This window comes from Dermacentor variabilis, chromosome 8 (genome assembly GCF_050947875.1).
Source record: "Dermacentor variabilis isolate Ectoservices chromosome 8, ASM5094787v1, whole genome shotgun sequence".
In the NCBI taxonomy this organism is placed as follows: Eukaryota; Metazoa; Arthropoda; class Arachnida; order Ixodida; family Ixodidae; genus Dermacentor; species Dermacentor variabilis.
Window position 1 is genome coordinate 118102480 of NC_134575.1, and position 25979 is coordinate 118128458.

The 25979-nt window shown below is 48.4% G+C and overlaps 1 long non-coding RNA gene across 1 annotated transcript in view; it reads left to right on the forward strand.

The window, feature by feature from the left end:
• The first annotated feature begins 24438 nt into the window (after nt 1-24438).
• Nucleotides 24439-25979, forward strand: part of LOC142591250 (uncharacterized) — a 39967-nt gene continuing 38426 nt past the window's right edge. Inside the window, exon 1 of the long non-coding RNA XR_012830417.1 lies at nt 24439-24568. This is a non-coding gene — a long non-coding RNA (uncharacterized LOC142591250). The remainder of the gene's footprint in view (nt 24569-25979) is intronic.

The following is a 25979-nucleotide window of genomic DNA, read 5'->3' on the forward strand; positions in this document are numbered from 1 at the left end:
ACATAGGTACTGTTTAAAATATAAGCACATTTTTATATTTTTAGTTGCTATCCTAGGAATTGCATCAAAAAATTTCCTCATGTGCAAATTTTGCCACAAGTAAGCGTTGTTTTATCACTTATTTTTTACATTTGTCTTACTCCTGCATTATTGGCATTGTTTGGATCGCACCGATGGCGCGAGTTGTTGTGGTCGCACCGCTGGTGCGATCGGTTGCGAACTCGGCGCTGACGCCCGTGGATGTACCTGGGTCGCAAGCCCCAAGGGTAGCGTTGGCCTGGCGGCCTGGGGTACAACTGGAAGCATCCGAAGGTCCCGGCAAAGCATGAGTCGACTGGTAACAACAAAACAACTTGTTTATTTTAACATCGCAAAGAGTTGGCGGTCAGGTTGACCGAAGTAGAGAGACGGGAGAGCACTTTACTCAACAGAAGAAATCGGAGCCCCTCTTTTTGGCGTCCGGGGGCAGCTGTTTTTATACTCTCGCAGTTGAGGGCAAGAAGGAACCCCTCAATAGACGAGCACGTGATTGTACAATGGGCTAATGGTGACGCACACTGTCGTAGCGCCGCCGGTCGGGCACAAAGACTGGGAGGAGAAGGTAACTTCGGCTCTCGTAGCGCCTCTGGTCGGGCACAATGACTGGAAGGAGAGGGTGACCCCCTGCTGTCGCATCGCCGCCGTTCGGGCACAATGGCACATACACTCACACACGCACATGAAGACACGTGGCATCGGAACATGCCTGGAAACGCCTGGAAACGCCTGGCGGGGAGCGTTGCGGCGACGCCGAACGGGCCAAAATGTCTGCCGCCCCGCCGCAGTCGCGCCGGCAAAACCGCGCGTCGCAGGCGAAACGCAACAGACCGCCCCGCCGGGGGAAGGAGATCCCGATGGACAGGGGACTGCATCCGCTGTCCGGAGGGATGTCGCTCGATGATGCTCATAACCGAAGTCGGGCGTCCCTCGACGTTTCTTGAGCGCAGCGCACAGAGAAGGCCTCGTTCTCTCGTTCAGGTTCGCACGGGACACTGCAAAGTGACTTCGGGAGAGTTCACATTTTTGTTCTCGTTCCCGGCAAGCGTTAGAACTACGCTGAAACTCAACCGCTCAGTCAGCAAGCACGGCACAACCCTCACTAAGCCCTGCCAGGCTCTTTCCCCTTTTTATACCACTGCCTAGTTCCTTACAGTAGTCTAGCATCACTCAGAACGCGTCCACAAATTGGAAAATTGCACTAGAAAGCATATCATCACTTTGAAACACTAAACAAAAGCAATATGTTAAAAAAAATCCTGCCTCAGGAAGAAAAACATCAGTAACAAACAATTTTGAGGCTGATTCCTACGTTAGGGGCTTCGACTTAAGCCATCGGCGTTACCGTTGAGACTCCCCTTTTTGTAACGCACCTCAAAGGAATATTGTTGTAAAGCGAGGCTCCAGCGCAGGAGGCGGCCATTTTTGGGAGAGATGGTCTGCAGCCATTGGAGAGGGCAGTGATCCGTCTCAATGATAAACCTCGAGCCGGCTAGATAGCATGACAATTTCTGAACGGCCCACACGAGACATGCACACTCTTTCTCGGTGGCGCTATACGCCTGCTCACGACTGGTCAGCTTACGACTAGCATACAGGACGGGGTGTTCTACTTCTCCCTTTTCCCCTTGGCACAGTACAACGCCCATGCCTCGCTCACTAGCATCGCACTGAACAATGAACCCTTTTGTATAGTCTGGCGATCGTAGCACAGGCTGGTTTGTTAGGGCACTCTTTAGGGCGCTAAAAGCTCTTTCCTTTGTCTCGTCCCAGATGACTGTTTGAGGCTCTGACTTTCTTAGAGCATCCGTCAGGGGAGCCGCGATATCAGAGTACCTGGGGATGTACCTCTGATAGTAGCCGGCGACACCTAAGAACGACCGAATATCGGTCTTTGTGCGCGGTTGCGGAAAGTCTCGCACAGCGGCCACTTTTATTTCAGAGGGGCGGCGACGACCCTGACCAATTACGTGACCGAGGTAGACAACCTCGGCCTGTGCTAACTGGCACTTAGGAGCCTTTACTGTCAAGCCCGCTTCGCGCAGGCGGGTTAGCACTGCCCGCAAGTGTGCCATATGCTCAGACCAGGATGCGGAGAATATCGCTACGTCGTCTAGATACGGTAAAGCGAATTCTTGCTGTCCCCGCAACACTTGATCCATGAGGCTTGAAAAACAGTATGGCGCGTTCTTCAAACCAAAACTCAACACTTTAGGACGGAATGTTCCCATTGGTGAAATGAACGCCGCATACCTACTAGCCTCTTCTGTAAGTGGAACCTGCCAATAACCCCTGACAAGATCTAGGGTGGAAATAAACTGAGCGCTACTAACTTTCTCAAGGCGCTCCTCGATGTTAGGGATCGGATAAATTTGATCCTTAGTGATGGAATTAAGCCTGCGGTAGTCGACGCAAGGACGAGGTTCCTTGCCCGGTACCTCAACTAAAATCAAAGGGGAGGTATAATCACTCTCACCTGCCTCAATAACACCGAGCTGTAGCATTTTCTTTACCTCAGCCTCCATAATATCGCTCTGGCGGGGTGACACCCGATACGCCTTGGATCGTACTGGCTCTGGGGAGGTAAGTTCTATATCATGAGTAAGTACAGAAGTCCTACCAGGCCTCTCAGAGAACAGACCTTGAAACTCTTGTAATAGCTGGTGTAGTTCGGTTTTCTGCTCGGGCGACAGCGGTGCTTTACTGATAAGGTCACTAATGACTTGACCGGTGTCTTCCCTGTTCGTCACTGAGCCTAGTCCCGGAAGCTCGACCGGAAGCTCTTCAGGAACGTTTACCATCATGCACACCACTGCTTCCCTTTGTCTATAAGGTTTGAGCAGATTACAGTGGTAAACTTGCTGTGCTTTCCGCTTTCCTGGCAGACTTACCACGTAGTTAACGTCCGACAGTTTCTGAACAATTCGTGCTGGGCCCTCCCACTGCACGTCTAGTTTGTTGTTTAGCGATGTGCGCAATATCATGACCTCATCGCCCACCTCAAAACGACGGGCCCTGGCTGTCCGATCATAATAAACCTTGGCCCTCTGCTGGGCCTTTGCCATTGCTTCACCTGACAACTCCTGTGCCCTTCTTAAGCGTTCGAGGAGCTTAAGTACGTACTCCACCACGACTGGGTCGTCGCCCCTACCTTCCCACGATTCTCGAAGCATGCGAAGCGGAGATCGAAGCGAGCGACCGTACACCAGTTCAGCTGGCGAAAACCCCGTAGCCGCATGCGGCGCGGTCCTTAAAGCAAACATCACCCCAGGCAGACACAGCTCCCAGTCAGTTCGATGTTCAAAACACAACGCTCTCAACACGCGCTTCATGACGGAGTGGAGCTTCTCAACGGAATTCGACTGTGGGTGGTACACTGAGCTGTGTAGCAGCTTTACCCCACACCTTTCGAGAAAAGTTGTCGTCAAAGCGCTAGTAAACACTGTGCCCTGATCTGATTGGATTTCCGCAGGAAAACCAACTCGCGCAAATATGGACAGTAGTGCATTGACTATCTCAACTGAGCTGAGTTCTTTAAGCGGCACTGCTTCAGGGAACTTTGTCGCTGGGCAGATCACAGTCAAAATGTGTCTGTACCCCGTGGCTGTTACCGGCAGAGGTCCCACTGTATCAATAACGAGCCGTCTAAAAGGCTCCGTAATGATAGGTACCAATTTCAACGGCGCCCTCGATTTGTCCGCTAGTTTGCCCACCCGCTGACAGGTGTCACATGACCTCACGAAGTGGTCTGCGTCCCGAAAACACCCTGGCCAATAGTACTCTTGCAAGAGACGGTCCTTAGTTTTCTTAACTCCTAGGTGTCCGGACCACGAACCCCCGTGTGACAAGCGCAACAGATCCTGACGATAGCATTGAGGCACGATCAGCTGATCGAACTCCACTCCTCGGCGGTCTAGATACTTCCGGTACAGGACTCCACCTCTTTCCACAAAACGCGCAGTTTTCCTGGCGATACCTTCTTTGACATTGCAGCGCACGTTTTCCAGGCTGCCATCCTTTTTTTGCTCGGCTATCAAAGCCGACCGGCTGACTTTTAGCAACCTATTAAGTCCGTCTGACGTAGGCGCGATGAGCAAATCAGTAGATAGCTCTTCTAACTTTCCCGCATCGGGATTTTCCTCTCCGGTATCTGGTGCCTTTAACGTTACAGACTCAAGTTTATTCAGTTCGGGCGTGCTCTGAATATCAGCTTGCTGCGCCTCTGACCCTTTTTCGTTGTTTGATAACGTTGGCCCCGCAACTACCGCCTTTGCAGCGAGCTCCCGAACCTTCGATCTGGTTAAGGCCTGAACACTAGCTTCACCAAACAAAAGCCCCTTCTCGCGCAGGAGGTGATCGGACCTGTTTGAAAATAGGTACGGGTACTGGGGGGGCAGCATAGATGACACTGCCGCCTCCGTCTCAAGCGCTCCGAAAGGTCCTTCAATAAGCACTTTTGCTACCGGCAGACACACGCTATGAGCTTCCACGGCTTGCTTGATCCACGCGCACTCGCCCGTGAACATATGGGGTTCTACGTAAGACGGGTGAACTACATCCATCGTAGCTGCGGAATCGCGAAGCACTCGGCACTCTTTCCCGTTCACGAGGAGGTCTCGCATGTAAGGCTCGAGAAGCTTCATGTTCTCGTCAGTGCTGCCTATTGAAAAAAACACAACTTTTGGTGTTGTTTCCGGACACTGCGCCGAAAAGTGACCCGGCTTCTGGCACGTATAACAAACGCGCGCTTGCCTCCTCTCGAACCGCTTTCTGCGTTCGGCTTCGGCTGCCGCCGTCTCCTTAGGTTCGGTCGCACTGCTTCCACTCGCATCCGCACTACGCGTGTTCCCCTTTGCTCTCATGGGTGTGAACTTCGGCCTCTCAAACTTCGAGCCAAATTCACCCTTTTGACCGTCCTTAGCTCCGCGAGCCCGACGCGTCACAAACTCCTCGGCTAGCTCAGCGGCTTTAGCCACCGTACAAACGTCTGGCCTATCCAAGACCCAGTATCGCACGTTCTCCGGTAACCGACTATAAAACTGTTCTAGCCCGAAGCACTGCAGAACTTTATCGTGGTCACCAAACGCTTTCTCTTCTTTGAGCCACTCCTGCATGTTTGACATAAGCCTATACGCAAACTCTGTATATGACTCACTTCTGCCTTTCTCATTTTCCCGAAACTTCCGACGGAACGCCTCCGCAGACAGCCGGTACTTTTTTAGCAGACTCGATTTTACTTTGTCGAAATCCTCTGCCTCCTCTCTATCCAAGCGAGCGACTACGTCGGCCGCCTCGCCGGGTAACAAAGTGAGCAAGCGCTGTGGCCACGTTTCCCGAGAGAACCCCTGCTTCTCGCACGTTCGCTCAAAGTTAACCAGGAACAAACCAATGTCCTCTCCAAGCTTAAACGGCCGCATCAGGTCAGTCATTTTGAACAATACGCGTTCTCCTGCACCGTGTGCCTGACTTCCATTACGAGCGCGTTCCATCTCTATCTCGAGACGCTTCATTTCCAACGCGTGTTGACGGTCGCGCTCTTCTTTTTTCTCTTGTTGCTCTCGCTCTTTCTGTTCTTTACGTTCACGCTCTTCTTTTTCTTTCTGTGGCAGATCACAGTCAAAATGTGTCTGTACCCCGTGGCTGTTACCGGCAGAGGTCCCACTGTATCAATAACGAGCCGTCTAAAAGGCTCCGTAATGATAGGTACCAATTTCAACGGCGCCCTCGATTTGTCCGCTAGTTTGCCCACCCGCTGACAGGTGTCACATGACCTCACGAAGTGGTCTGCGTCCCGAAAACACCCTGGCCAATAGTACTCTTGCAAGAGACGGTCCTTAGTTTTCTTAACTCCTAGGTGTCCGGACCACGAACCCCCGTGTGACAAGCGCAACAGATCCTGACGATAGCATTGAGGCACGATCAGCTGATCGAACTCCACTCCTCGGCGGTCTAGATACTTCCGGTACAGGACTCCACCTCTTTCCACAAAACGCGCAGTTTTCCTGGCGATACCTTCTTTGACATTGCAGCGCACGTTTTCCAGGCTGCCATCCTTTTTTTGCTCGGCTATCAAAGCCGACCGGCTGACTTTTAGCAACCTATTAAGTCCGTCTGACGTAGGCGCGATGAGCAAATCAGTAGATAGCTCTTCTAACTTTCCCGCATCGGGATTTTCCTCTCCGGTATCTGGTGCCTTTAACGTTACAGACTCAAGTTTATTCAGTTCGGGCGTGCTCTGAATATCAGCTTGCTGCGCCTCTGACCCTTTTTCGTTGTTTGATAACGTTGGCCCCGCAACTACCGCCTTTGCAGCGAGCTCCCGAACCTTCGATCTGGTTAAGGCCTGAACACTAGCTTCACCAAACAAAAGCCCCTTCTCGCGCAGGAGGTGATCGGACCTGTTTGAAAATAGGTACGGGTACTGGGGGGGCAGCATAGATGACACTGCCGCCTCCGTCTCAAGCGCTCCGAAAGGTCCTTCAATAAGCACTTTTGCTACCGGCAGACACACGCTATGAGCTTCCACGGCTTGCTTGATCCACGCGCACTCGCCCGTGAACATATGGGGTTCTACGTAAGACGGGTGAACTACATCCATCGTAGCTGCGGAATCGCGAAGCACTCGGCACTCTTTCCCGTTCACGAGGAGGTCTCGCATGTAAGGCTCGAGAAGCTTCATGTTCTCGTCAGTGCTGCCTATTGAAAAAAACACAACTTTTGGTGTTGTTTCCGGACACTGCGCCGAAAAGTGACCCGGCTTCTGGCACGTATAACAAACGCGCGCTTGCCTCCTCTCGAACCGCTTTCTGCGTTCGGCTTCGGCTGCCGCCGTCTCCTTAGGTTCGGTCGCACTGCTTCCACTCGCATCCGCACTACGCGTGTTCCCCTTTGCTCTCATGGGTGTGAACTTCGGCCTCTCAAACTTCGAGCCAAATTCACCCTTTTGACCGTCCTTAGCTCCGCGAGCCCGACGCGTCACAAACTCCTCGGCTAGCTCAGCGGCTTTAGCCACCGTACAAACGTCTGGCCTATCCAAGACCCAGTATCGCACGTTCTCCGGTAACCGACTATAAAACTGTTCTAGCCCGAAGCACTGCAGAACTTTATCGTGGTCACCAAACGCTTTCTCTTCTTTGAGCCACTCCTGCATGTTTGACATAAGCCTATACGCAAACTCTGTATATGACTCACTTCTGCCTTTCTCATTTTCCCGAAACTTCCGACGGAACGCCTCCGCAGACAGCCGGTACTTTTTTAGCAGACTCGATTTTACTTTGTCGAAATCCTCTGCCTCCTCTCTATCCAAGCGAGCGACTACGTCGGCCGCCTCGCCGGGTAACAAAGTGAGCAAGCGCTGTGGCCACGTTTCCCGAGAGAACCCCTGCTTCTCGCACGTTCGCTCAAAGTTAACCAGGAACAAACCAATGTCCTCTCCAAGCTTAAACGGCCGCATCAGGTCAGTCATTTTGAACAATACGCGTTCTCCTGCACCGTGTGCCTGACTTCCATTACGAGCGCGTTCCATCTCTATCTCGAGACGCTTCATTTCCAACGCGTGTTGACGGTCGCGCTCTTCTTTTTTCTCTTGTTGCTCTCGCTCTTTCTGTTCTTTACGTTCACGCTCTTCTTTTTCTTTCTGTTCTTTACGTTCACGCTCTTCTTTTTCTTTTTGCTCTTTAAGTTCGCACTCCTGTCTTTTTGCAGTCTCCCTCTCCTCAATGGTCTCAAGGCATTCCGACAGCTCGTCATCCTCAGCCTCTAACTCAAGAGTAGCCTTTAGCAGTTCAGGTTTTCTTAGTTTGTCTGAGACATCCAGACCCAACTCTCTTGCAAGCTCCAACAATTTCGGTTTGCGCAACGACTTCAAATCCATGGCTGCTCTGAATGCTGCTTTCTCTACTGCTTACTATTGTCTTGCCGCAAACTAACCCGGCAGCAACGACAACCACAATTACCAGCTCTGTTTCTGACACTAACAAAAGCCTGGCAAAGCTCAGAAGAAGAAAGTCCCGCACTCACCAAACCTCGCAGCCAAGAGTCCAGCGCAGTCGTTCCGCTGCAGGCAACCAGTCATCACACAGGGCTCGTTGCACTGCTCCCGGATCGTCCTTTAGCTGCTCAGCATACAGTCAACTGCATATCTTCGCTGCTGGCCTCCGTTGTCGCGATCTCACCGCTGGCAGAGAGTTGTTTGGATCGCACCGATGGCGCGAGTTGTTGTGGTCGCACCGCTGGTGCGATCGGTTGCGAACTCGGCGCTGACGCCCGTGGTTGTACCTGGGTCGCAAGCCCCAAGGGTAGCGTTGGCCTGGCGCCCTGGGGTACAACTGGAAGCATCCGAAGGTCCCGGCAAAGCATGAGTCGGCTGGTAACAACAAAACAACTTGTTTATTTTAACATCGCAAAGAGTTGGCGGTCAGGTTGACCGAAGTAGAGAGACGGGAGAGCACTTTACTCAACAGAAGAAATCGGAGCCCCTCTTTTTGGCGTCCGGGGGCAGCTGTTTTTATACTCTCGCAGTTGAGGGCAAGAAGGAACCCCTCAATAGACGAGCACGTGATTGTACAATGGGCTAATGGTGACGCACACTGTCGTAGCGCCGCCGGTCGGGCACAAAGACTGGGAGGAGAAGGTAACTTCGGCTCTCGTAGCGCCTCTGGTCGGGCACAATGACTGGAAGGAGAGGGTGACCCCCTGCTGTCGCATCGCCGCCGTTCGGGCACAATGGCACTTACACTCACACACGCACATGAAGACACGTGGCATCGGAACATGCCTGGAAACGCCTGGAAACGCCTGGCGGGGAGCGTTGCGGCGACGCCGAACGGGCCAAAATGTCTGCCGCCCCGCCGCAGTCGCGCCGGCAAAACCGCGCGTCGCAGGCGAAACGCAACAGCATGCAAATTGCGAATAGGCCAAACAGTAAGCTGTCCCATGTACATGCGTCTCATTACACCAAACAGTGGACTTAGTAAATGAGCAACTTTTAAATAAAACTGCAGTTCTTTCGACATACACTAAATGACATATACCTGGAAAACAACGACTCTGCTAAAAGGATGACTTAATCCAATTTACGTTAACCATAATGCATCACACAAGAAACTTGCTCTTACCGGACACCACTGCAGACTTTCCGACTTCTTCGGCCTCTCAACATTCTGGCACAACGTGGTCAAGCTGCATGTAAACCCAGCAAGGTGTCTGTGATTTTTTTAAACTGAGCGAACGTGAGAAGGACCTGAAATGAAGGTCGGAGAAGCAAATTAAATTTTTAAATCCTCTCTAAGTTTCAGTGAATGTGAAGCTGAAAGCAAATAATATAATTGAACTGTGCTTTTAACAATGCAATACTAGAGAGCACATTTCTGCAATAATATTGTGGTAGAGAACAATGGCGATAATGTGAAACAAAGCAACCTAATGAATAATTTTATAAACTTGTATGAGCTTTTCGTCATGCTGACGCACACACCAGCACAAATCTACTGTGTACAAATTCTCGTTTTCGTATTTTACAGTCACATAGTACTTTACAAGACACACTTGTCCTGAAATACATCACGTGCCTGGGCTGCTTGAATATTTTTATTTTCTTACTGGAACACACACGCCTATGCAGGGCATGTGTACCATGTGTACACATGGCAAGCCCATGAATACATGCGCAATTGCCGCGTGACTGGCCACACGAGGCACTTCGCGGGTATTGTCAGGCTTCTTTCATGCTCGGAGGAACACATCATGTAGCACATATTGAGCCACAGAAAGCTATACTGGGAGTTTTTCACGTGGCTCTCCAATTTTGTTACTGAGACTTTTCAACTAATTATAATAATTGAAAAGTTGATTATGCAGACTAGTTCTGCAATTAGGAAGAATGCAAGGATTCTGAGTATCTCCGAGCGATGCAAACAACATTAGCTTGGTTCTGTCCAGCTACGTGGCATTCTCACATTTTTAATTTTAAAAGGACGTCTTGTTGGGCGAGTTGGTCACAATTCATCTTGGCTACTAGGCGCGAAAACACACACGACACAAGGAAGGAGACGGGACAGAGCGCCACTTAAAAGCAGTTGTAAGTGGCGCTCTGTCCCGTCTCCTTCCTTGTGCCGTGTGTGTTTTCGCGCCTAATTGCCCAGACACAATTTTAATGTTTGGCTAAAGTCACATGGGACAATCTATATGTTCTGTCTCATGGAACAGGTGTCACAGCAATCACTCTAAACGAAGCCATTAAAATAGCCATTGCACATCAAACACAGAGGATGGATGGATGGATGCAAAACTTTAATAAAGGTCCTGAGGTACGCGTCTCAGCGCGCTGCGGGCCGCTCCCACGTTGGGACAATCAGGCCATGCCCAACAGCCGCACACAGAGGGTAAAAAATATAAACTATAGGTACGAGCATACCAAAGCCACTCTTGTTGAAAAGGGCACTGCTGGAAGGCATTTCATGTCTTACTATGAAACTGCTTCTTGAAGCACAGGAGAGAAATTAGATGTTACAATGATCACACAGTACACACAACAGCTGGCCGCAAGTTAATACTGGATTACTTCCGCTGCTACGTTGAGATTTTTATGTTATTCAGCCTACATTATCGTTAAATTAGACTTGCCAAAAATTTATTTCTTAATGGTTTCGCTCTTTAGAAACTTTGCCTTTGCCCAAATAATCCACTCATGCACTTCAGCCAAGAAATGTTTACTGGCCACCTAAAATGAGTGGCATCGGGGACAAATTATTTCAGACAAAAAGGATGCATAATTAGCCTGTCACTGACATTGAATCTCAAAATAGTATCTCTCTTTACAATAGACAATGGCAACCTAAAACATATTTTACTTACAGATATGGGTTGATTGGCCAGCCATATTTTTTACTAGCAGCAGAAATTGTGTTTTTAATAATACTCGTGATATATATTGCTACGGCATGAGCCGGGCGAGGAGAAGAGGAAGAAGAAGTGAGCTGGTGCAGCCTCAGGACGCCATCTTGACTTTACCATCCATCTCGTCCCTTGAATAAAGCCGGTTTAACATTAACCGTAACAGTTTTGTGGTGGAGGTGCTGGGTATCTGCCAATACCCCGATCGCAAATCCAGTGATGAAAAGTAGGCAGCGGAATGTAGACAGTCGATGACATCATCAATTCTAGGAAGCGGATACACATCCTTTTTGGTGACCGCATTCAGTTTCCTGTAATCAACGCAAAACCGCCACGATCCATCCTTCTTCTTTACTAAGATTACTGGTGCTGCCCACGGACTAGAAGACTCTTGGACAACACTTTTCCGCAGCATGTCTTTCACCTGTTCAGCAATAACTGTCCTCTCCGCTGAAGAAACGCGGTAAGCCTTTTGCCGAATGGGGTGCGTAGATCCGGTGTCAATTCTGTGGCGAGCACGAGAACGCGGGAGTGAAGCCTGCTTGTCGCCTTGTGTGAAATCGAACACAGAAAGATGTGCCCACAAAACTTGTGCGAGAGCGCGGCGCTCATGTGAGGGCAGTGCCTTGTTGATCATTCGTAGGATCTGCTCTTCAGAAATGCTTCTTTGGGGATCGCTCGTATGAGACTGCTCCTCCTCGCTTAGAACTGTAATGGAGCTGTAAGTAATCTCGTCAAATTCAGCAAGCTTCATATCACGCGGGAGAACGGCAGGGACGCAAGAACAATTGAAAGCCCACAAATTGGAGCCGCCATTCACTACTCTCACGACAGAGCGTGGTACAAGTACATCTTTCTTTGCGCAGCTCGACGTAAGTGGCTGGACTTGCGCGTCAAACGATGAAAGGTCGGCAGCAGCGAAATTGACAGGGATACGTGACAGCGACCAAGGCGGTAGCAGCAAATCGTTCGAAACAACACAATAGTTTCTCACTGGTAAGGATGTGTCGGCAAGGGTGGCGAGAAGCGCGCTATTCAAAGTAATTTCGCCTGTGCCACAGTTAACGGATGCACCACAATCCTGAAGAAAGTCAATCCCGAGAATCACATCATGAGTACATCGCGGTAGTACGAGAAATTCTGTTTTAAGATCTTCTCCTCCGAATAAAACACTTGCAACACAAATACCAAGGGGAACTAGGCACTCTCCGCTGACACCACGAAACGTCACACCATCATTCCACGGGAACATAACTTTCCTACCCAGCCTCTCTTTGAAAGTCACACTCACGACGGAAACGGTAGCACCAGTATCCACTAATGCTGTTGCAGGTATACTATCAATTAACACACGCACTTTGTTCTTCACCATCATAATAGGCAGAGGAGTATTTCGCAGATACACAGACTGTCCGGCGACCTTACCTCCATCGGCCGCGCCGGCTAGTTTCCCGACGGCGGTGGAGACGTAGCACGTCGCCGTGGTGACGGTGAACGGCGTTGGCGACTGGTTGGGGGCGTCAGGCTGCGGTCAGAAGCTGGCGAGCCACTCCTTCTACTATACTGACGGAAGGTATTCCGAGGTGGCGCGCCTGTGGTGTTTGCAAGGTCTATCGGCCAACGGTCGTCATAACTATCACGTCCAAAATTAGGCCATGTTGGTGTTGGGCCATATGTTGTTGTCTGTCGGCGCCGGCGACAAAAACGAGCAATGTGTCCTGAGGCGCCACAGCTGTAACATACAGGAGATGCGCGACCGACGTTGTATGCCTCGGAGTCAACCCTGGGACGCTGCGAATAATAAACGCGATCTTCCGAATTCCGATTCGTGGTGGTAGCTCGACGAGTTCGTTGATCGTGCGTCATGTCGTCGGGAAAGGTACGTCGGTGCTGTCGCAGCTGATCAACTCGACAGTCTGCAACGCCTGGCATGGCAGACAATGCTGACACAGCAGATGCATGTTCTTGAGGTTGGTTGGAAGCGCAACCAAGCTTTTCGACATCCGCCCCTTTGGTGTGTCGTTCAAGTTCTTCGCGAACAATTTGCCTTATAGTTGCCGCAAGGTCAAATTGAAAGCTGTAGTTGTCGTTTTCGTCAACGCTTGCCACCGTTGTGACATTTGCTAGCCTGCCAAACTTTGGCGTGATACGGCGCAGCTTCAAGGCCTCAAATGTGCGGCAATGCTTGATGAGGTCGGCGACCGAGGCGAGACTCTCCTTTCCGATTAAATAATTGTAAACATCCTCGGCTATGCCTTTGAGAAGGTGTCCAACCTTGTCCTCTTCGGACATTCGAGGATTGACAGTCTTGCAAAGCTTCAGGATCGCCTCTATGTATGTAGTACAGGTTTCACCTGGGACTTAAGCGCTGAAGCAATGTCTGCTCCGCCCGCTTCCGTTTCGTGGTGGAATCGCCAAAGCACTCTGTGAGGTGAGTAACGAAGCTGTCCCACGTTGTGAACGTATCTTCATGGTTCTCGAACCACACTAGCGCCGTGTCTGTGAGGAACAGAACCACATTGTCGAGCTGAGTCGTGGAGTTCCAGCCGTTGTACTTGCTCACACGCTTGTAGTGGGTGAGCCATTCCTCCACGTCCTCGCCGAATTTTCCAGAGAAAGGGCGGGGCTCCATCTGATGCATCCAGGCGCCGGTTGTTCGCACTAGAGCTGCCAGAGAAGGCTGTTCGTCGCTGCTGTGGGACATCGGGATCTCAAGCGGTGTTGGAGGCAGTCGAGCGAGGCGTCGGCTCCGGCGTGGCACTTGCTGCAGCAGCTCCGTCGTCTTGGTCGAAGTACCCCGCACCTCCACCACAAAACTGTTACGGTTAATGTTAAACCGGCTTTATTCAAGGGACGAGATGGATGGTAAAGTCAAGATGGCGTCCTGAGGCTGCACCAGCTCACTTCTTCTTCCTCTTCTCCTCGCCCGGCTCATGCCGTAGCAATAAGACATGCTGCGGAAAAGTGTTGTCCAAGAGTCTTCTAGTCCCTGGGCAGCACCAGTAATCTTAGTAAAGAAGAAGGATGGATCGTGGCGGTTTTTGCTTCGATTCATTATTCTTCGACATGGTCCCCCCCCCCCCCCCCCCCCGTGTGATCATTAGCGATCGCGGTCGTCAGTTCGTTGCGGACGCCGTAGAAGAACTGCTTCGTCTCTGCAGTTCGCAGTTCCGTCATTCGACGCCTTATCACCCTCAGACAAATGGGCTTGTAGAACGTACGAACAGAACTCTAACTAACATGCTGGCCATATTCGTATCTTCCGATCACAAGGACTGGGATGACGTACTCCCCTTCATCACCTATGCGTATAATACTGCAAAGCATGAGACGACCGACTACAGTCCTTTTTATCTCCTTTACGCACGTTCACCGCTAAGCTGCATTGACACTATACTACCGTTTGACTTTCACAGCGAGTACTCTGTTGCCAAGACGCTTTGTCTTGCCGAAGAAGCCCGGCGTATCGCTCGTCTTCGTACTGTGGCATCGCAAGACCGATCGAAAGAGCGCTATGACAGCCGACACCAGTCTGTCTCGTACGCCAAAGGAGACTTTGTGTGGTTGTGGACTCCGCAACGTAAACGTGGCTTATGCGAAAAGTTTTTACCCCAGTACACGGGCCCATTCGTCATTGTAGATCGCTTGAGTGACTTGACGTACGTAGTGGCACGCTTGACGTCGACTGGTCGTCGGTCTAGCCGGACCCAGTTAGTACATGTTGCCCGTCTTAAGCGGTTTCACCCTACGCTTTCCGCGTGATTTGGACTTGCCCAGCGGGCTTCGTCTGGCAACCCGGGATTGCTACGGCATGAGCCGGGCGAGGAGAAGAGGAAGAAGAAGTGAGCTGGTGCAGCCTCAGGACGCCATCTTGACTTTACCATCCATCTCGTCCCTTGAATAAAGCCGGTTTAACATTAACCGTAACAATATGATGGCCCTTTGAAGTGTGACATGATCCCGAGTTGAAGATCGCAACTTCTTTGGGTGAATTTGGCACCTCGAAATCAAAACTGTATATTTGCACCGAATGCCGCAGCAATAAAAGAATTAAACAATAAACGAGTCGAGGCATTTGCTTTATTGGTATGCTCAACATATATATATATATATATATATATATATATATATATATATATATATATATATATATATATATATATTGCTATGCTATATTGATATGACATAGTAGTTGCACGGCAGGCGTAGTGGCGGCCTCAGCAACGAATGCCGTCACTGAGCGACCCGGCCGTATTACCTATCACTGCCAAATCTGTCGGGTAAATTGATAAGTCTCGCCAGGCCAAGCTCATACGTTTCTGCACGCCGATAGCCGGCGTGCAGTGCAGCACTCGCCTACTCCTGTCGCCGACGGTCACGTGACGGCCTATCCAGTAATCTAAACTCAAGCAGAACACCGGTTGCCGCCGATCAGTACGCTAACTATAGAGAGTTTCTTCAAGACATAGCACAGCCATCTCAATTACTCTAATCGGCAGCTCGTGCGGCGTTGACCGGTTCTGCCATTGGAAGCTCACAACACGCTTATAATAAGGGAAACGCGCCGCCGATATTTGTCGCCCGCCGACCAGGCGCTCCCAGATACGCGGCTACGCGACGTAATCGCGCACTGTCTGCATAATCAACTGCCTGGGCACGAAGAGAGACGAAAGCACGGAGCGCACCGGCAAATCTTCACAGTTCACGCTTAGTAAGCGACATAACTGCCCGCACTCGTAAGAGCTAGGGGATTAGAACCACGTACGCGGCAGCTAGCAGATACCGCGCACAAAGAAGCGCCGCAGGTTCTCACTCAAGTGGTCGCTGTGCAGACGCGCACGTACGCGCACCGCAGTAAACCTTGAGACGCTACATCTTTAAGGCGACAGTGTGTTTACGTTCTGGTCTCGCAACGCATAGTTCCCGGGGTCGAATCCCCTCCCCGCAATTTTATTTTCAGGTAGGTTGTCGTCTATTTATTTATAACCTTTATCGGAAATTTTCGCTCAAGGCCAACAGACGCCAACAACGTCGACACCCGCTTTTCAGTGGCCCGGCGAGAAACAAAAACAAATAGCCATCTTGACGACTCAAGCTGATGAGAACGCCACTGGCATTCGACCAAGTACTTTTCGGTGATCGTAGGCGTAACAAGAGCGAGGACTATAGCTGGTGGGGTGGGGGGAGGGATTAGTGGCGGACTACCGATTAAATTTGAACACCTGAGGGTCTGACATTTCGCCCCCATGAAAATGTGACCGCCCAGCCCGGGGATCGAACCCGTGTCCTCGAGCTTAGAAGTGCTACTTTCCAAATATAATGGCACTTCGCAGAACAACAAGAAGAGTCTCAAAGGATAGCGAGAACACGAAAGCCAACGGATTCTATTATTCTCAGTTCTACGTGCATGCTGATGTTAATTCTACGATTACAGGTATTCTGGGCAGTTTACCATGTGTGTGATATTTCTGCCCAAAACTGCTTTGGTATGAAAGTGAAATAAAATCTGCGAAATGTTCCAGTTTTACTAGTTTCTTCAAGACTGAAAAAAACCAAACCTAGGAACACATCTCCTCATCCCAAACGCCTTGCGGGCTTGCTCTTGTCAATTGACACTCGCCCTTCAACTTTCGGCGATTGCTCGATAGGCGTAGAGCAGCTTCCTTAGAGTTACACGAGTTGAGACGTTAATTAATAAGTTATGCTGCTCGCGCACGCGTTTTTATCCTATTTTATATTGTGTAATAGTTGAGAAACAATAAGAGAGCGCTGTTAAATTTTACAAAACAAGTCATTTGGATGCATTTCAGTTGTATGTCTGCCTTTCTTCGGTTCTTTTTTATCAGATTATTCAACCAAAATGCCGTTACAGGTTGAAAAAAATGATTGTTCACAGAAATTGCTCAGAATGTACATTAATTTCCACCATACCCACTGTTATGCTTCGCCTTGGTGGGAACTGTTAGCGCGAGCGCAAAGCGCAGATACATTCTAAGTCAGGCATGGCAAGACCTTGGCAGACGGCGCCAAAGGGGCGGGAACGTAAGGCTCCTTGTCTTTAGGGAGGCGCCGACGAGTCGCCGAGTCACGACCGTGGAAGGTCATGCGAACCGTGTGTGCGCGTGCGCGTGCGTACCGACGGCGCCTACGCTTCCTTCGGACGCTCACCCCTTCTCCCCGTCTGCCGGCGCGACAAGTTGGCGCCGGGTGCTTGCAGGTGCGCGCATGAGACGGCTACGCCCATTCATGGTCCGATAAGATGGTGCGAAGCATTCAGTTAAGTGTGGAATGATGAACGTAAACGCGCTTCAAAATAGAATAAGCAGGAGATGACGCGCATAACGAGCAGAACAAAGCAGACATAGACGGCTTGCTCATGCTAACGCTTTGCGCCTTTCATTTACTGTCTTTCATGCGTTGGATTTGCTTTACAAGACCGCCTCCCGCGCTCTGCTGTTTCCTTCTTATCATGAAAGTACATTCATCATCCTTTGTCCTATGCTCGCCAGGTCGTACATAGCAATTACACTTGCTGATGAATTTAAACGTAGTTGTAATTACATTATGAAAAGAGAACACTTATAATGACAACATCTTTTCATGTTTTGCTGCCATTGGAGGCAATACAAGGGCTGATAGTTAAAGGGGAATATTTGCACTGCATCAAGGGGTGTAATTTCACGGAAACACACATAACATATTCATGCACAATAGATGCTTGCTGATTTAATTAATGCTCCTACGTTATGCAATATATTACGCGTATCCCACTTGCGGACCATTTGCATATGATAGCATGAGACAAATTACATGTTGACGATTTATGAGAGGACTCACGGATTATATAAAAAGGTTGTTGTAACAGTCATACTTACACATAATAAATACGTAAACGGCTAGGCAACTGACAGTATATATTCATTTCTATCTAGAAAAAAAAACAAATCTGTTGGAATATTTCTTAAAAGGAGGAGGGGTCGTACAAATGCAGATCACACAGATGTAAGATTCAATGCTCTGGGGGGTTGATCGCATTTCTCCACGTCATAGTACCTCAGGACCTCGCGACTTTCTCTCTTCGCATTGACCTATCATACGTGATGTAAAGCCCCTTCACCCTTTAAGTCACACGGAGTAATCTCAGTAATGCCGTCTCCAAATTACATCATTACTTCCACTCTCGTGACTTTTCTCGCTGCTGATGTTTACGGCGTAATGTAGTGCCCACATTGCGTCACCGCTACCAATGTTGCTTTGCTTTCTTCTCTTTGCTCATTGCGCAGTTGCGCGCCTCTGCCGCATTTCTAGGCATTGTATCATTGCACCAATACAGAGTCAACCATGATTTCAAGATGACACATGTGGTGCAAAGCCAAAAATTGTGGCTTGATCGGAAGCCTGATAGAAGAAGGCAACCAGTCCTGTGCAGAACCGGATCACGCCGAATGAATGTTTCAAAACAGTGATCAAAGGCTCATGTTTTACACTTGCGGCTATCCGACTACGAAGTTTCTTCTCAAAACAAAGTGTGGACACTGTCGCGATATTCTACTAACCAAGAGTATATGTTAGTAAACAAAACATATGCTAGTCAGGTGACATTCGCTGATTACACGCGTCTAGCTGCGTGACAAGGGAGGCTTGCTGTACCTGTCTGGCTATGTCTGATGCTTATCTTAGATTCTGAGAAGATTTCCCAAGGTGTTTCAGTAGTCGCGAGCTTTATCACGATAGCGTGATGCATGGACGGTATTCAACTCATCAGGAAAAAGTGGGAAGTTGTGGTCGGATGATCCCATTCGCGCGCACTCACTTGCCGCTAAAATTATTGCCTTCAATGTAACTACTTGTCTCCACTTTCTTGCAAAGTCTTTGAAACGCGCCAACGCTAATGACACACGGTGAATCTTCAAAATATCTGAAGTTAAGCTGTTGTACGTGAGACTGGGCTATTTGATTGTGTTCAATACGTTCTCATCTATTGCACATATTATGGTGAAGCAGCTCGGATGAATATTTTTATTGATGTACAGTGATCACTCTAGGAATACACAAAGCCGACGCATTACTGACCCCAGCACGCTCCGAAACGTCCACTCTGTACCTGTTTATATTGAATATTTGTTGTCTCATGATATATTTTTGTCAGCCACGGAACATAGGAGATCCCTAGGCCCTAGATTATCTAGACCTAGATCCCTAGGATATAGATCATTAGGTTAGACAAGGCGCCAAAGCACCTGGAATTTTTAACGGGAATATCAAACCTCTGGCAGAAAGAAAGTCAAGGCCGAATTTTGGCTGCGGCAGCACTGCATGACACGAAAGCAAAACTACGGAGATCACCAAAAACAGTAAGAAAGAATCCAGGAGGGCAAATGTCTATGATGACCAAAAAGCAGTGCTTTGTGTACTACGTACCATTCCTCCGAAAAAAGCTCTTCCTTCACACCACGCATGAGTAGGCGGCCTTTCTTCTCCTCGGGCATTCCCGGCTCGGCGTGGCGGAATAGATAGTTCATTTCGATCGTAAAAATGGCAATGTCCGCGTTAGGTAGCTGCGCTCGGGCTTCCAATAGAACTGCGGTCCTTTCTTTCCGGACAATGCTCGTGAAGGTCCCCAGGAAGTTACTGCGGAACAAGTCCCACATTTTAAGGGTAGACTCCGTTCTCGAACCATGTCCTCGCTTCATCTTCAAAGCAAACGTACATGTGGCGCAGCTTATACTGAGAGGTCCAGTTCTTCAAAACCGAGATCCTGTAGAAAGTCTCGAGCCAGGTTTCCTGATTCTCCGACGAAGCTCCATGGAAGGTAGGTGACTGTCTCGGCTGTTGAAGCACGACGGGGGATACTGGTGCTGCCATTGTGGTTGTTGACTTGGTAACGTTGTTCCTGGTGATCTCAGGTAAATGTCCATGCTCTAGCGGCCCTCACTGTAGCATGTGGCTAGCTCACTGGTTCTTGGGGACGTCGGTGTTCTCTTCGTGGTTTGGGCTTAGATCGCAACTTTGCGGGGGCGTTCTGTACGTGAACGCACTAGCACTTCCACCAGATATGACGTATTTGTGACGGTGAGTGCTTGAGCAGTGTTATCGTGTTGCTCTTATGTGTGCTTTCGATGAACAAGGTCGGCTCCCGTCGGATGACGGCGAAAATGCATTCTGCTTGCCGAGCGCTGCCGATGACATAAAGAACGCCCTGCCGCTTCCTCGTTGCCTAGTTCACGGAAGGCACGCTTGAGAGCAGCAGAAAAGCACGGCGCAAACGCTCGTGACGTGGCTTTTTTTTCATATTTTGCGGGCTTTATTTTGCAACCCGGAAAAAAGGACTACGTGAGACGTATCGTAAAGAAAACGACTCGATCGGAGGTTTGCGAAGGTGGTCTACAAATCTGCGTATCATACTTGGGGTCCTCAGCCAATAACTAGAATGTTGGGTAATTAAACCTAATTGATTATTGAGTTATAGGGTAAGCAAGAACTGACTGAGTTACTACAGGCTATTGCCAATAGTATACGTCCGGTTCAATTCACTTCTGAAGTGGCTTTCATTTTTATATTTTTGGCTCAAGTTATGGGACACCCTGCATATGCCAGTTCGCATCCAATATATACAATACTCTCGCTCACGTCACCACATACACATGAAGAGAATGCCTTATAGGCAGAAATGCAAGTGATAGTCTGAACGTTCGCTTCGCAAATTACGACGATGAGAATACAAGGCAGTCCAAAATCTGAAATTCTCGATTTGAGGCCCCGGCCATTCTATTGCAATAGAGAAGCAGTCCTGACTTCCTTGTGGAAGGGCAGCGAGGTGTGGGCCACAGTGCTATGCCAAGCTTTGAAGTACTAGATTCGACGTGTCCAGTACTTGCAGTACATTCCGACTAGCCAGATTGTCCATGTTCTTCAGTATTAAACGGATCACATTCGTGAGTGATTTTAGCATAGCAATCACTTGCGAATATTTGTTTCGCGTGTGCTCAACTGCAGCGACATTGAACTACCCAGTCGTGAACCATAACGATAATAACATGGGGTGCGCTGACTGAAAAGTAATTACTTCGAGGATGCGCTCATGTATTTTGCACCCTATATGCCCCCGTTTGAACCACCGGAATCTGAACCTCGGGCGTATACCCCCGGAATGTGAACCTGGCAACGTTTAACGCTAGAACTTTATCTAGTGAGGCGAGTCTAGTAGTGCTATTAGAGGAATTAGAGGGCCCTAAATGGCATATAATAGGGCTCAGTGAAGTTAGGAGGACAAATGAAGCATTTACAGCGATAAAAAACCGGCACGTCCTGTGCTACCGGGGCGTAACGGAGAGGCGAGAACTAAGGGTCAGATTCCTGATTAATAAGGAAATAGCTGGTAACGTACAGGAATTCTATAGCATTAACGAGAGGGTGGCAGGTCTTGTTGCAAACCTTAATAACAGGTACAAATTGAAGATCGCACAGTTGTACGCCCCTACATCCAGTCTTGATGACCAGGAAGTCAAAAGCTTCTATAAAGACGTGGAATCGGCCATGGGTAAGGTGAAAACAAAATACACTGTACTGATGGGCCTCTTCAATGCAAAGGTAGGCAAGAAGCAGGCTGGAGACAGGACAGTGGGGGAATATGGCATAAGCACTATGAATAGCAAACGAGAGTTATTAGTAGACTTTGCTGAACAGAAGAATATGCAGATAATGAATACCTTCCTCCGCAAGAACTATAGGCGAAAGTTGACGTGGAGGAGCCCGAATGACCAGACTAGAAATAAAATCGACTTTATACTCTGCGCTAACCCTCGCATCATACAAGATGTGGACGTGCTCGGCAAGGTTCGCTGCAGTGACTATAGGATGGTAAGAACTCGAATTAGCCTAGACTTGAGTTGGGAACGGAAGAAACTGGTACATAAGAAGCCGATCACTGAGTTGGCGGTAAGAGGGAAAATAGAGGAATTCCAGATCAAGCTACAGAACAGGTATTCGGCTTTAACACAGGAAGAGGACCTTAGTGTTGAAGCAACGAACGACAATCTTGTGGGCATCATTAAGGAGTCTGCAATAGTAGTCGGTGGCGACTCCGTTAGACAGGATACCAGTAAGCTATCGCAGGAGACGAAAGATCTGATCAAGAAACGCCAATGTATGAAAGCCTCTAACCCTACAGCTAGAATAGAACTGGCAGAACTTTCGAAGTTAATCAACAAGCGTAAGACAGCTGACATAAGGAAGTATAATATGGATAGAATTGAACATGCTCACAGGAAGGGAGGAAGCCTAAAAGCAGTGAAGAAGAAACTAGGAACAGGCAAGAATCCGATGTATGCGTTAAGAAACAAAGCCAGCAATATCATTACTAATGTGGATGAGATCGTTCAAGTGGCTGAGGAGTTCTGCAGAGATTTATACAGTACCAGTGGCACCCATGACGATTATGGAAGAGCGCATAGTCTAGAGGGATTTGAAATCCCACATGTAAGGCTGGGGAAGTAAAGAAAGCCTAGGGGAAGGCAGCTGGTGAGGATCAGGTAACAGCATATTTGCTGTAGGATGGCGGGCAGATTGTTCTAGAAAAACTGGCCACCCTGCACACGCAATGCCCCATGGCTTCGAGCGTACCGCAATCTCGGAAAAAAGCTAACATATTCCTAATTCATAACGGGACGCCAAAGACTTGATAAAATATAGGCCGATCAGCTCACTGTCCGTGGCATACAAAGTATTTACTAAGGTAATTGCAAATAGAGTCAGGAACACCTTAGACTTCCGTCAACCAAAAGACCAGACAGGATTCTGTAAAGGCTACACAACAATAGACCATATTCACACTATCAATCAGGTGATAGAGAAATGTGCGGTATATAACCAGCCCTTATATATAGCTTTCATTGATTACGAGAAAGCGTTTGATTCCGTCGAAACCTCAGCAGTCATGGAGGCATTGCGGAATCAGTGTGTAGACGAGAGGTATGTAAACATACTGAAAGATACCTGTAGCGGCTCCACAGCTACCGTAGTCCTCCATAAAGAAAGCAACAAAATCCCAATAAAGAAAGACGTCAGGCAGAGAGATACGATCTTCCCAATGCTATTCACAGCGTGTTTACAGCAGGTATTCAGAGACTTGGATAGGGAAGAAGTAGGGATAAGAGTGAATGGAGAATAGCTTAGTAACTTGCGATGCGCTGATGATAATGCCTTGCTTAGTAACTCACGGGACAGCAGTTTACGATAGGTAGCGAGGCACTGGAAGTGGTAAGGGAATACATCTACTTAGTAGAGGTAGTGACTGCGGATCCGGATCATGAGACTGAAATAAACAGAATAATAAGAATGGGCTGGGGTGCGTTTGGTAGGTATTCTCAGATCATGAACAGCAGGTTGCCAATATCCCTCAAGGGAAAAGTATACAACAGCTGCGTCTTGCCAGTACTCACGTACGGGGAGAAACCTGGAGGCTTACGAAAAGGGCTCTACTTAAATTGGGAACGACGCAACGAGCTATGGAAAGAATGATAGGTGTAACGTTAAGGGATAAGAAAAGAGCAGATTGGGTGAGGGAACAACACGAGTTAACGGTATCTTAGTTGGAATCAAGAAAAAGAAATGGGCATGGGTAGGACATGTAATGAGGAGGGAAGATAACCGATGGTCATTAAGGGCTGCGGACTGGATTCCAAGGGAAGGGTAGCGAAGCAGATGGCGGCAGAAAGTTAGGTGGACGGATCAGATTAAGAAGTTTGCAGAGACAGCATGGCCACAATTAGTACAAGACCGGGGTAGTTTGAGAAATATGGGAAAGACCTTTGCCCTCCAGTGGGCATAACCAGGCTGATGATCATGATGATGAGGATGATGATACCCTCGTTTGCATTCTGTATACTTAAACTGTTTCATGGCGTACCGGTAACGGCTATTATATCTTTCAGTTCAGGTTCAGTTTCGTTTCAGGCACGTTCAAAGCATTTCAGTTCGGGATAGAATTCCGGTTCGGTTATGGTTTCTGGTGCACATTCGGTTCCGACCCCCTTACAAAGGCACAAAACTGTTGATGCGCTTCTGAATATGCACCGGTGAAATACAACTGACTGAAAAATGGACGGTTTTTCGTCTGGATGGAGGCGTGATGTCAACTTTTCTTCCATCACTCTATAAACTTTTAGGCGCCTTATCTTGTCCGTAGTGCAGGGAAGACAACCTCTCTGTTTAACAACCCTCTCTCTACATGATTGGCTCCAACATCCTGCTCTCAAAGTAATATTTTATACAGTGTTTGCTCGCCGTTCGCTCATGAATATATTTAGCCGTAAGCATATGCACCAAGGATATTTATGAGTGTGACGTTAAACAGGCAAAAGATAACATCAATCAACGTATGAGTAGTAAAGTCAAAAATGCATGCGGAATATTGTGGTACGCCAAACTGATGAGAAAATTTGATGGATATATCGTCGTGACGGTAGAGCCTGAAAGATTGTTCATTTTAGTATTTATATGCGCTGAGTATCTGTATATAAATGGCTGTGCCGAGGGTTGTGCTTTAATTTTGCCACAGTCAAGCAAGGCGAATATCTTGACTCAGTCAAATACATCGTGACTTCTCAGATAACTTCACACATACCAAATTGGCTACAAGGTAAGAAAACTATCGCACCATTCTGCCAAACACAAACTGTCACCAGTAGGGTTCGTATTTAATGCGATGCTTACATACTTGAAAGAGTAGTTGTTGTAGTCTGAAATTCCCGCCACACCGCTTGATGTTTTGTGCATTAATGACTGCTTGATGCGCCTGAGAAATTTGTAAAGCATGGGGTGTTTAGTTCTTTCAAACTACAACCCGCTATTGTCTGATGCATTACAGGTGTGCACTAGATGATTACAACTAACACCAATTCAACGCAATAAGAGACCGCATGCAAATCTCTCCATAACCAGGCATGCGTTACGTTACATTTCCAGTTGCCAATGTACTGATTCGTTAGAGTACGTCCTTGTGAACTATTTACGCATTATAGCACTCCGCGAAAACGCGTAAATTATAAGGTTTTATTCATGCGCATCGCTGCGAAGCGCAGCGGCGCCGCTGCCGTGCGTTTACAGCCGCCGCATTCCAGTTGACGTTAGTTGGGTGAGCTATTCGGTTGGCTTCCCTGGTTACGCCATTGTTAATTTTTGGAACTTGATGGTGAACAAATGTTTTTTCACTAATAGTTAAAACGTCGGTTATTTTGTCTCTTGAAATCAACTAACACGAAGAGAAAAACTGGAAAGACGCTTTGGCTTCACCTTAGAGAGTAGAGCAGGATAGCATACAGAGATCCCTTACTGCTTCTCACGCTTCCCAGCAACTGCAGCTTAGGTAACCATAACGTTATCCTGGATATGCTGGCGGAGAACGCTATTCACGAAGGCGACCTTTCTGGGGAACCGCGCTACCGCGGAAGGCGGCACCACTTCGAAAAGTCAAGCTGTAAGTCATAGAGACTTTGATAATCTCATGGGTCAGGGCAATGGAAAAGATACCTGCCATGAATACCTATTTAAGAGGAAAAAGCGAAATCAGGAAAGAAACAATTTATGATAACTCTAAGGGAAACTCACTTCTGTTCGAAGCGACATCAGGGTTCCTTAGAAGACGCACTTGTAAAGCGAGATAAAACAAGGAAAAAGAAGCATGTGCTCCCGGCGGTAAAACTAGGGAAACGATGGAGCATGTCTTATTAGAATGTGAAGATATGTAAAGAATGTGAATGTGAAGATATAGTCAGAGGGTCTCTGATAATCTCATGGGTCAGGGCAATGGAAAATAAACCTGCCATGAGTAACTACTTAAGAGGAAAAAACTAAATCAGGAAAGAAACAATTTATAATAACCCTAAGGGAAACTCACTTCTATTCGAAGCGAGATCAGGGTTCCTTAGAACACGCACTTGTAAAGCGAGATAAAACAAAGAAAAAGAAGCATGTGCTCCCGGCCGTAAAAGTAGCGAAGCGATGGAGCATGTTTTATTAGAATGTGAAGATATGGTACGAGCGTCGATTTA